At 37.3% G+C, this 12,405-nt stretch overlaps 1 pseudogene; it reads left to right on the forward strand.

The window, feature by feature from the left end:
* The window catches only part of LOC139722052 (NEDD8 ultimate buster 1-like), an 83,368-nt pseudogene extending 71,377 nt beyond the window's left edge, over positions 1-11,991 (forward strand).
* The last annotated feature ends 414 nt before the right edge of the window (positions 11,992-12,405 follow it).

Genomic DNA, 12,405 nt, shown 5'->3' on the forward strand with positions numbered 1-12,405 from the left:
TCTTTTTGGGGGAAGTTCGATTAAATATTTTTCAAAGTGGATGTTTCTTTGGATCGAGAAGTTTTGGTCATTAGTGTGCGCGTGTGCAGAACGAAGAAGTACAACGCGATGGCTAGTGATTATGACGTAACAATGAGCACCTGTACAACACAATAGTTCCACTTTGCTCTAAGCAGAAAAAGGTCATTTTTTTATGTACCAACAGGCATTTTGGTTTGCTCACTGAGATAAGCATGTGCGATGTGATGATTGTTCGATGATCCTTATCGAAATGGTGTTTGCCAGCACATCCACCTGACAGTATGCCTGGTATTTAGCGATATCAAAAGAAAAAGGTTGTTATAGCATTCAACACAAAACAATTAAATAGATGCCTGCTAAAATGTCAACTGATGGACTATTCTATAGTCACCTGGTCTAAACGCAAGTTCATTCTTTGTTTGAACAGGATTGATGAATCCAATGAATTATTGCGTACAGCTTGGCGTTATGCCGCTTTGAAAACGAGTGAAGTGCCTAATGCCCCAGTCACATAGACATCCCGGATCGCCCCGGACCACCCCGGATCTGATCCGGGGTGATCCGGGGAGAGATCCGGGGAGAGATCCATGTTGACACCTTGGACATCCTTGGACATCCGTGTATGTCCGCGTAGATCCGAGAACATCCGGGAGGCCAACACGGCAACTTTTGGAGGTCAGAAACATCCGGCGTCAACCGGGAATTACCGTGTTTGGCAGAGCAATCTGGGGTGGTCCGTGTTGCTGCCGTGTATAGCTGCCGTGTTGATGCGTGTAGATGCCGTGTTTGTCCGTGTAGACGCCGCGCACTCTTCCGGCATTTAATATCCGTGTAGCTGCCGTGTTGATAACGTGTGTACAGTCATATCAACGCTCGTAGACACTCCATCGAGATCGAAACTCTCCCGGATCTCCCTGGATCACCGTGTAGATCCTTGAGGATCCGTGTTTATATGTGACTGGGGCCTAACCAACTGAGACAAAAGAATGTAATTGAATATTTTGTACAGGTGTTTACATGAGCTAATTACTAAACAACGTGTGACTTATAGCCCTGCGCTTCGGATGCACCGTCCGCACACAGGTGGTGGACTGGTCACGTGACAAAGATCGTGAAGTTTCAGTTTCTAGCGGTCACAGCATATATCAAAAGATGGGAAACGTCGGTGGGGGTATGGGGAGAAATATTCCAAGTTGGAGTGGAAAGTTTCGCTAGAAGTTTCCCGGGAAGTTTCGCGGGAATTTTGCTGTCACACTGGCAAAACTTCGAGCTAGATCTTTAACTCAACATTAAGCCTTTCTGTGCCAGGGACTTTGGACAGTTTGTACAAAGCTATAGAGTTTTCTGTGTCAATTGACACTCAAAGCACAAAAACGGTTAAACTTCTCGATCTTTTTCCAGTGTGCTTATTATGACCGCGGCTTCTCAGAGTCACAAGTCAAGCATGTACAAGATCCCGCTTCATTCATCCATCGCATAGAGCATGCAGGGTGCATAATCCGGTGAAGTTGCACCCCCTCACATTTCAATGGAGTACAACTGAATATGGGCTATCCAGCCATCTTCTCAGATGGAAAATTAAAACAAAAATACTGCCTTTTGTGTCATGACGACTCCCTCAAGTAAACCCTTCAGTCAACATCTCTGAATACAAAACTCTGATTTGCCTCTGCACGGTACTAGCGTATTTATCATTTCCTTTTCCGTCTGCTGCATGTGATCACACATCGCCGGTTTAGATGGCGGTTCATGGCGGTTCTCAAACCGCCGTGAACCGTGTCCCAACGATGGCGGAAAGCACTTAAACGCGATGTGACTATACGTTCGCAACACGTTTTGAACAGGGCGCTAACGCGGATTGGCGCGGTAGTAACACGGATCTCCCCGAAAGGTGGAGGAGTCCATATATACCAAGCCCTTGTAGTTGAATGCAATCAGAGCCCTTTCACTCGTCTTCAGTGGGTTATACAACAAGGAGGTATTGCTTTGTTAGGTACAAAAAGAGAATTTCAAAAGAAATTGCGAAACGTTGTAACACCCTGTGTATTTACAGATTGACATAAGTGATGCAATAAGCAATTGTCTTCAAGTTTTAACATGTTTTTTCTCTCTCTCTTTTAACTTTTAAAATATCTGTATTAACTGTTATTAAAAGACATACATGTCAAAGCAGAATCCAACATATAGTTTACAAATTTGCTGTTCATTTACAGGTCTATACACTCGGCAAAAAAAAAGAAAGTAAACACTTTTTCGAGTTAATAATTATATTTCATAGAAGATTTTAATGAGAATCAATGTGTTATATACCATATTAAAGGTAATTTAATTGGCTATTACACTAGTAGGTCAACATAAATGGAAAATTTACGCATGAGTGAACACATTCGGTTTTTGTCCTCCAAGGCACAAAAGTAAAAATTGCAAAATTTGACATGTTGTCTTTCATTTGGAAATGCCCTTCAAGATAATAATGATAACAAAAGACCAGTTTAACACAATGAGAGACATGAATGAAATAGCAGAAATAAGTTTTCGTTGTCTTTATTTCTTCATAACCTCAAATAAATCAAAGTGGGAAACTAAAGGGAGAATATCAGAATTTTCTGTCAACTCAAATTTCAAATGACATAGGGAGTAAGGGCACAAAGATAATTGAATAAACATAATATCTTTACTTCATTCATTTAATTAAGTAATTTAAGAATTCATGAGATAAATTCAAGAACCAAAGATCTATAATTTTCCTAATTTGAGAAATCAGTTCAAATTCCTACCACTTTTGTTTATATTGCTTCTTCTCTCATTTCATTTGAACTTGGATTTGACAGAAGATTCTTCATTTTCCTCCATCATTTTAGGCTTTATTGATCTTTTGGGCTTCAAAGATATCATAGAGGTCATAGCTTTATTTTTGCAACTTAATTCATGTTTTTTATTGTGTTAAATTTGTCTTTTGTTCTTATTGTTACATGGAGGAGCACGCATGAAGAGCACGCATGAATGGCAACTTGTTCATTTTTGTAATTTTTGCTTTTGTGCCTTTGAAGAGAAAAAGACTGGTGTTCACTCATGCGTAAAGTTTACCTAATAGCCAATTCAATTACCTTTCATAATGGTATATAATCCATTAACTTTCAGCCAAATATTCTATGAGAAATATAAACTTGAAAAAGTGTGTACTTTCTTTTTTTCCTGAGTGTTTATATATCAAGTGTTGTAGAAGTACTTGCTTGTTTCAACATCTCTTTTTTTCCCTTTCTTAATTAAGTTTTCACATATCTCTAACAACAGTCAATAAAAAGACATTCAAGAAGAGTATCGTATATCTACATAGTGTCCTGTTTATTTACAGGTTCACGTAACATGATAATGGTGTGGTTTTTTTTTTCAAGTTTCAACATCGCTTTTCCCTCTACTCTCTTAAGTTTCAACATGTCTGCATCAACATGTACTCTTACAAAAGGGCGTACATAATCACGAAAGCAGAACCCAACATATTTACATAAGTCTTCTATGTATAACTTACAGGTTCACGTATAGCTGGCTATCTTTTAAACTATCAAGCTTAAACAAAATTATGCACACGCCTTTTAAAGTAACTGATGTAGGCTACTATTCAACAAACCTACCAACCTTTTGAATATTAAATTTTCTGTTTTACTCTAGATGTGTTAAAATAAAAAAGTAATGAAACTTTACCATTCAATGCAATATTTGACCGATATTATGGGTTCATCTCTGCCCTTTTCCCCCTTTTTATCGCTCCGCCACGAAGTGTCGCCGGAGGCATTATTCTCTTTTAAGTTCTACATTTGTTTTTGCATGAAAAGTTATGGCGGTGTTGACACGGTATTTTCACGGATCTTGCGGTGCAAACACGGAGGATCCGTTCTTTACACGGTGGATGGCGTTTTGAAGACGGTCCATTTCAAACCGCCAAGACCGCCACGAAAAATTAAACATGTTTAATTATTCTGTCGGTTCTCCGCGGTTCTCGGGGTTTATGGCGGATGAGTGACGGATGACCAGGGTTTGTGTACAGTGTGAACACGGTCTTTGGCGGAGGACGGCGATTTGCCGAACCGCCATGAACCGCCATCTAAACCGGCGATGTGTGATCGCACCTGTAGTGAGACTGACTGAGGTGTACGATTACGTGTATGGTGCAAACAAAAAATAATCAACAGTGGCGGATCCTGAGGGGGGCCCACGCCCAGTGCGCCCCCTCTTTATCCGCCCCTGATCAACATAAAACATCTTCTCAGTAAAAACTTTTTTTTGGGGGGGGGGGAGGGCAAGCAAGAGAGTTCGTACCCGGGTTGGAGCTTTTGCATTCCAGGAATTGAAATTCAACAATCTTGTGCACGACTATGAGTGACATATTTGAACATTTTTCATGAAGTGAATAAGACGATACTTAGGGTATTTAAATCAGAAAAAAAAAAAATTGAATTGTGTAATTTTTTGAGGACAGATTTACCTTAATGTTGTAACTTTTTGATTTATTACCTATGCATGTGAACAGGCCTATAAGCACTATAAGATTATGAAGTGATAAATTATACAAACGAGGAATTCTCTTGATAAATACTGGTACCCAAAGGTATCCAAATACCTCAACTCGACAGAAGAAGCTCATTATGCTTATCACACTTCTCAGGACTATTGTTTTACTAATGAAATAAAAGTTGCTGTCATAAATGGATGCCTCGTCAAAAAAATAAAAGTAAAAGGTTGCATTATCAGGCTTCTTGCGTTACATTTAGCAGCATATTACACATCATGCTAATTAGCTGACTATACTAATTAACTGACAGTGCTAATTAGGGTAATTAAGACAAATGCCCAAGGTTTTCAAGCTTGATTTGTGTTTTCGATGGTACTGAAGCAAAGCTTGGCTGCCACCTTGTTAATGTAAATTAAAATTCCTGATCTACTGAACTGTATGTAAATTCACTAAATATGCTAAGTATGCTATTTAAAAAAAGATATTAAAAAATATAAACTGGTGTCACAAATTCATGCATTCATTGTCTTATTAGAAAATCCTTGAATGTCATATTGTCCATGTTTTCAGGTTTCCTGCATCAAAATTAGGCTAATTACATGATTGGGCTGATTTTAAAAAAAAATGCCCAAAGTTGTCAATTAGATGGCAATTATGCTTAATTTACTTCAATAACTTCAAAAACAAAAATGCCTTATATTTCAAAGCTTTTCAAAGTCATGCACATGGTCTATGGGACCATCCACTGGATTATCAAGTCCAAGATGAAAACCAAACCAAATCAGCCCTGTCTCGTACGAAGGACAGAGCCATATGCAAGGACAAAGCCATATGCAATCTTTTGATAACATACCCTTGTAACTCTTTCAATATGATTTGTGCTTACTGGGTACACGAGTGTACACCCATATTAACTAACTTTTATTTGCTTTCTCTTCACACCCTCAGGGTAAAGACAGACCTTTTTGATCAGATGGTAGAGATGGGATTTTCCAAGGAGACTGTAGCTTCTGCCCTTAAGCAAACCAACAATGATCTACATGGTGCCCTCAAACTCATTCAGGAACATCCGGAGCTACTCACCCTTGATGACGACCTCAAGACAGACAGAAACTGGAATGGAACAATTACTGATGAGATGCTTGCTCAGGTGGGTACACAGCACATAAGCACAGTTAAAACAGGGTGACACCATAGCATACACGCAGCGATGTCACTTCATGACAGCACTGTCCTTCACAGAGTGATGATCATGATAAATAACAATAACATTGGAAAGAGAATAACACAGATGGGACATTGTATTTCAATCAATGAACAGACTTAATCGTGCAACTATGCAGGGCTGCCAACACTGGAAACTAGTTGAGAGTGGGACTCCCATAGGCCAATGCTATAATTTAGGGGTCAAAATGAGTGAGATCAATAGAAATGCATGCAAATGAAATAAAGTTTTAGAGTGAGAAAGGACCAAAATGCGTGAGTCTCACGCTGAATGCGTGAGTCTCACGCTGAATGCGTGAGAGTTGGCAGCCCTGCTATGTTGAGGTAAATTAGGTGTTTTCACATCAGCCCGATAAAAATCCAAGCTCGAAATATTTTTCGCAATCGCAAATTAGCGCGCTATTTCATTTCCTATTCACATCAGCCCGAACATTTTCAAATAGCGTGATAGTTCGCATTAATTGTCCTGCTATTTCGGAAATTTCCCGAGTTGGACTCAAGAAATTTTCTCGATCAATTAGCGTGCTAATTTGTATTCACAATATCAAATAGCGCGCTATTTCGTGATCGGGTTAATTTCCCAAGTCAGAAAATAGCGCACTATTTCAAAACATCGGGCTGATGTGAAAACGCCTACTGAAGCAAAATATTGATAATAGGTATATTGCTTTTGTTTTCACTATGATGATAAAGAATAAATGAATAAATAAATGAATAAATAAATGATTATTGAAATTACCATTCATTAGATATGAAAGCATTGTAAACACGATTGTATGGTATATCAGTATTGCAAATGTGAAATTCTACCTGCTCATGGAAATTTTGAAATATATATAATTTATATGACTGTATGTTTGCAATATAACCTGCTGAACAGAGATGACTGTCTCTGGATATTTACAAAACTATGTACAGCCACACTGACCATCTTTGAAATGCCAAGTTGTGTCTGAAATGCTGCTGTAAGACTGTTATGCTAATCTGGTGCAATCAAGCAGTACTATTTTTTTCCCAGATTGTTTAAATCATTCTTTGAACATAGCGAGTGTACCCTATACAAAAGATTTTCAATATGACTCCTCAGTTCCAAGTAGTTCATGGTATTGGTTGGGAAATTACACTTAAATTCAAATCAGATTTTAATTTCAAAAAAAATCATCCTGTTTACTTTCTTCATGACTTGCTGCACTTTGTAATATATCCAAGAAAAAAGAAGAAGATGATTTCAAGTACAGTAAAGTACCTGATAATAGAGTGTTGATCCCCTGTTTGTGATGTTCAATTGCCTGTACTTGTACACCCCTTGGCAGGTCACCGAGCTGGGGTTCAGCACTGACGTAGCTCGTGAGGCATTAAGGAGGTTTCAAGGTGTCGTTTCCACAGCTGTAGAGAGGCTTGTGGCTTTGGGAGGGGTTCTGCCTCCCCTTCCAAGCCATGGGACAGGATTCTCTTCAGGACCCAGCTCAGCACAAGGTACAGTCAATAATAATTATTTGATCAATAGGCACATCAATGATTATGTTCCCAGGCAATGAACTTAATTTGCCAAGCTTTTTTATCAGCATTTGGTAATCCATCCAAACTTGACCTAGTTGTAGATTAGCAAGCCTACTCATGCACAGCAAGGCCATAGTGACACAATCAGGATTGGGGGGATTATAACGATGATAATCTCTATCCATTGACATTGTGCCATTTTGGGAAGCAAGCACTCCAGTGTGCATGCTGATTGGCTAACAATGTAAAGCACAGTAGTTCTAGCATGAACCTCTACTATCCCTCTACTGATGCTACATGTACACTGTATTACTCTCTCTTCTGCAACATCTTAGTTAATGCATCCATGCTACTACTTCTGTCCTCCTATCCTTATGTGAATTTTTCTTCTCTTTCCTCCGGGACCCGATTTTCATAGGATTCATTTTCTCCTATCTACACTAGTTTGTATACCTTTTCTTATACCTTTTCATTAACATTGGATGGAATAGGTGATGCTTTATAACTTGCTCTGATTTTCTCCTTCCTGACTGGAAAAATGTAGTTGTTTCAAGTCTGCAATACCTGAACTATGTAGCCTCCTTTGTACTGTCAAAATATAAAGTCATTCATTACAAGTCAAATTTTATTTTGACTATTATAATCATCTGATTAACTAGCGTTTTATCATACACTTGCAACGCAGCAATTAATGAGGCATTACAGATGTCAGATACACTTTGGCAAGCTCTGACTTTAGAGATAAGGTTACAAAAGGATAAAGTATTGATGACTGGTGTAACGATATGTTTCTATATAAGTGGATGTATTATATACATCATTGCCTTGGTCAGTATCATAATCTCTAAGTTGCACACGAATTAAGTTTGGGAAACAAACCTTTGCTCATTCTGGGTCTCCTTAATGGAACTCACTCCATCAATTGATTAAGAATAGCAATTCTATTAAAGTGTTAAAAAATAATCTTAAGAAGCATATTTTTTAACTTGGCCTACAATGATTCATTGCCATCGTTTCTATATATGCACTATGGTCCCTACTGTTTCACCTTGTCATTTTCTTTTGTACATATAATTCATATTTTGCACAAGTTGGGTCTTGAGCATTTTATTATTAGATGGATTTGGCTCCATATAAACTCTATGTATTATTGTATGATAATTATCTGTGAAAACAAACATAATATGTGACCGTGCATCACAAAACAAACAAAAAGTTGCACACTTTGATTTTGTACGAGGACTGAAAAAAAGGTGAAATGGGTCGACACAACCAATCTTGAGTTTTTTCATATTTTCTGACAGAGCAAGTATTCTTCTATATAACATGTATGTTAAAAGTTGGGATCATAAAACAAACAGGAACATGTGTTTTCAACAGTTTTTGTCCAACACTTTTTGGTGGAACAGTGTGATAAGGTGTTTTTCACAGAGCCCTCTTTTCATTTCTTAAAACTCTGTCCATACTCTTCACTTTCAGCTCCAATATAACTTTGGAAAGAATGATGCTACTGTATTGAAAGTTGGCATTAATTATCTACAGAATGAACACGTTAATTAAGCATGCTCAATTTCAGTTTAATCTGACAATCCCTTCATTGTTGTTGCTCCCGTAGTTTACATCCTGTTTTTTGTTCCATTCATGGCACAGCTGGCATGGCTTGGTAGAGATTAAGTGCTTGAATACACCCTGTACTTAAGAGCTTCTTTTCTCAGTTCACACTTTCCAGAGTGTGTGCTTTCTTTCCAATATTTAAATAGGTGAGGAGAGTCCATTTGAATTAAGATATACATCATTTTAAAGCTTAGAGTCTGCTCTTTCTGAATCTGCTCTTAACTAAAAATCCATGTCTGGCGACTTTCTGTTGGTTTTGTGATGTAGGGTCACTTATAGATACCTTGGATTATATTCAGGTCGTAGTATGTACATTGGAATCTAGATGTTTATTTTACAGTATGATGCAATTTAGCAATCACCTACTATGATTTACTTTTCCCATGGATATATTAATTCATAGAAAAAAAGAAAAATCTCAAGGGTGAGCTGTTGATCTTAACCTCATTTCCTTTAATCTAACCCTAGCATCAACATTTGGTTTAGACTATACTACTAAAAATTAAAAAGTGAAGAGTTTACTTGCTCAAATGGGCAATCAAAGAGAACAAAAATGTTTTCATGGTTATGAAAATGCCACAATATGTCAACATATCAAACACTTCAATTCTTTTTTAGATGAGTCCATTATAATTGTTATACTTGTCCATATGTACATATGTATATATATTTTGTTTCTTTTTCTTTTTCTCTCTTTATTTGATCATTATTATTCTCTTTATTATTATAATTTTTTTTTTTTTTGCCGATGATCAGATGATGAAGAAGTGTTGACAGATGAACAGAAGGCAGCCATAGAAGAGGTCCTACCTGATATTCCGCACCATGAGGAGGACTACCTTGATATTAGCCTTGAGGAAGAAGCTTCTTTCATTGCGGAGTACAGGGCCAGGATAGAGTCAGCTCTGTAACATCTCATCTGAGAAATTACCCACCAAGTTTGCCTAACACACAGCAATAAAGCCCTTGTCATACAAACAAATGTATACGTTGGATTCAAAGATCAAACACTAAGTGTATTTTCATTGTATGCTCAAATTGACCTAAGGGTAATTGTCCCCAAACATAATGTGTTATCAGTGAATGCAGGAATATTAGTAAAACACATCATTGAAAATCAAGCATGTTCTAACAATCTAATGAAAACTTATGATTTTTTAAAATAGTTTTCATTGAACTTATAGGCTGTCATCACTGAATGGGAAGACTTTGACAGCGTGTGATGTCTCAATAGCACAACAATATAAAATATCCTTCCCTGACTCATGACTAACATATACTACGGGTAAGATTATTCACCCTCGCTCCTGATGCAGGAAAGTCAAGTGCTCTTCATTCTTTTTAGGAAAGTTAACATATCTGGAATTTTCCATATGTGCGTGTGTTTTAACTTTTTACTCATGTGACATCACAAACTGTAGAAGCCTTCTCATCAAGCAATGATAGAGTCTTGAAATATTGGATGAACTTTTACTTCAGTCATTACCAAACACTTCAGTATTAAAGTCTCATGTTTAGGTTAAGTTGAAAGCTTGGTCTTTGTTATGCATTGCAACATATTATCTATTTGACCATCAAAATTTCTATTGAATTTTCAATGCAGTACCACAACAGAGAAAGTAGATTGTGTCAGTAGTAGGTTCTGAGCGTGTTCAGCTGCAATAGGGCACTGATGCCACTTCACAGATCGTAGCTGCTCCTGAAAAGCAGAGAGAGAGAGGATTCCTGAGAAGTTGGTTCTAATACGAGCAAGGATGCAATGTCAACATGATGTGTGAAATCACAATTACATACTTGCCAACTCTACAGCATTTGGCGGTAGACTACCGCTTTTGAATGATTTCATTAGCATTCAAGCTAGTGCTGCTCGCATAGGCATCCTGGATTCTACCACTTTCTCAAATGAAAATGTTGGCAAGTATGCAATCAAAGTGTACCAATACCCTGGAAATCAAATTTGTGTACAGCTAGAATACATTAAAAAAAAAACACAGCCATAATTCACCTAACACAGCCCCTGAAAGTATACATATTTCGATAGATCAGACAATTTGACACAATTTGTGCTTTGCACCTTTAAGTTCTGCTCTATAAGCACTGGTAATGATGTGTGCATGTTTTAGCTATACACATACTGTACATTTTTACAAATGATGTCAAGATTCCATGTCGATCATTTAGCTGATCATGTGCAAGCATTGCATGTCACTATTGTTCAAGACATATTAAGAAAAAAAAAAACATCGATAGCACAATTGTTCGATTGAAAAAAATTGGATGAACGGCTAATCTATTTCAAGTCATTTTTGTTTTTGTATACTCTTTAGAATTAACATTTAAACCCCAATAAATAGAAATCAGGGTGACAAAAATTCTGATGATTTGCAGAGGGCATGTCTCAAGTATATTCTACAAATATAGCAAACATGATACTCGTGGTGTTGGTACACTTTAATCTCAACTTGCACAATTGGCATATGAGAAAGAAGTACCTCAGCATATATATCCTTATGAGAGAGTCGTGTTTGATTATTAAGTATAGTGAAACGAAAGCCACTGATCAGAGACACTATGACAAAATCAGACATATATTATTGAAGTTATGACAATTTGAGTTTCAGTAAAGTGATGAACATAATGTTTAATGAATGTACCATTCAAATTTCTTGTTTTTGACATTACAATTTGACATTGGCTTGTGATATACTCCTATATTTACATATGACATTGAGTATTTCTCGAAACATGTTAATTCTTTACTCTACCCATGATACGATACATCCAGGCTGTAATTGCTTTTTACAATTTTTACAAAAGTGGAAGCAACTTGATGTATATGTGTGTGTGTGTATGCAATTCAAACAGGGATTTCATAGCAAATGTCTAGATATTTTGACTGTGAAAGCTATTAACATCCCTAGACGATTCTTCAGCCAATTCAAACCTGTTTCCATCGACCACTCCAGGGAAAGAGATAGTGTGACTCTATTTTGAAGGTGACAACTAAAGATATTTTGGTAATGAATTCGCTCTTAGAGTCATCAGTATGTATGACATGCATGGCTGCTGTGCATGATTAAAGGGGATGGCTAGTAACTGATCAGTGGGAATCAGTGGGAATGCTGGAGGGTGATTGTTTCAATCCTTGTGGGATTCATTTAAGAGTACACTATATATCTATTCTTGCGTGAAAATTATTTGCTTCAGAATGGTCTCATATTCAAGTAATGTGCAGTTTAATGTTTCCAGGTAAGCGTCCCTGGTCAGTGACGGGGCATTAATCTGCACATTACTTGAATATGAGACCGTTCTGAAGCAAATAATTTTCACACAACAGTAGATATATAATGTACTCTTAAATAAATCCCACAAGGACTGGAACAATCATCCCTCAGCATTCCCACTGATTCCCACTGATCGGTTACTAGCCATCCCCTTTAAAGGCATAAGGTTACAACTCCTTACCTCCTGTCATATGACATGAAAATAAATGTTTGCAAATGATTTGTATCATAACTTACTGTACATCTAAGTTG

This window comes from Diadema antillarum, unplaced genomic scaffold (assembly GCF_040938485.1).
Source record: "Diadema antillarum isolate AM-2024a unplaced genomic scaffold, OU_Dant_1.0 scf00000156, whole genome shotgun sequence".
NCBI lineage: Eukaryota > Metazoa > Echinodermata > Echinoidea > Diadematoida > Diadematidae > Diadema > Diadema antillarum.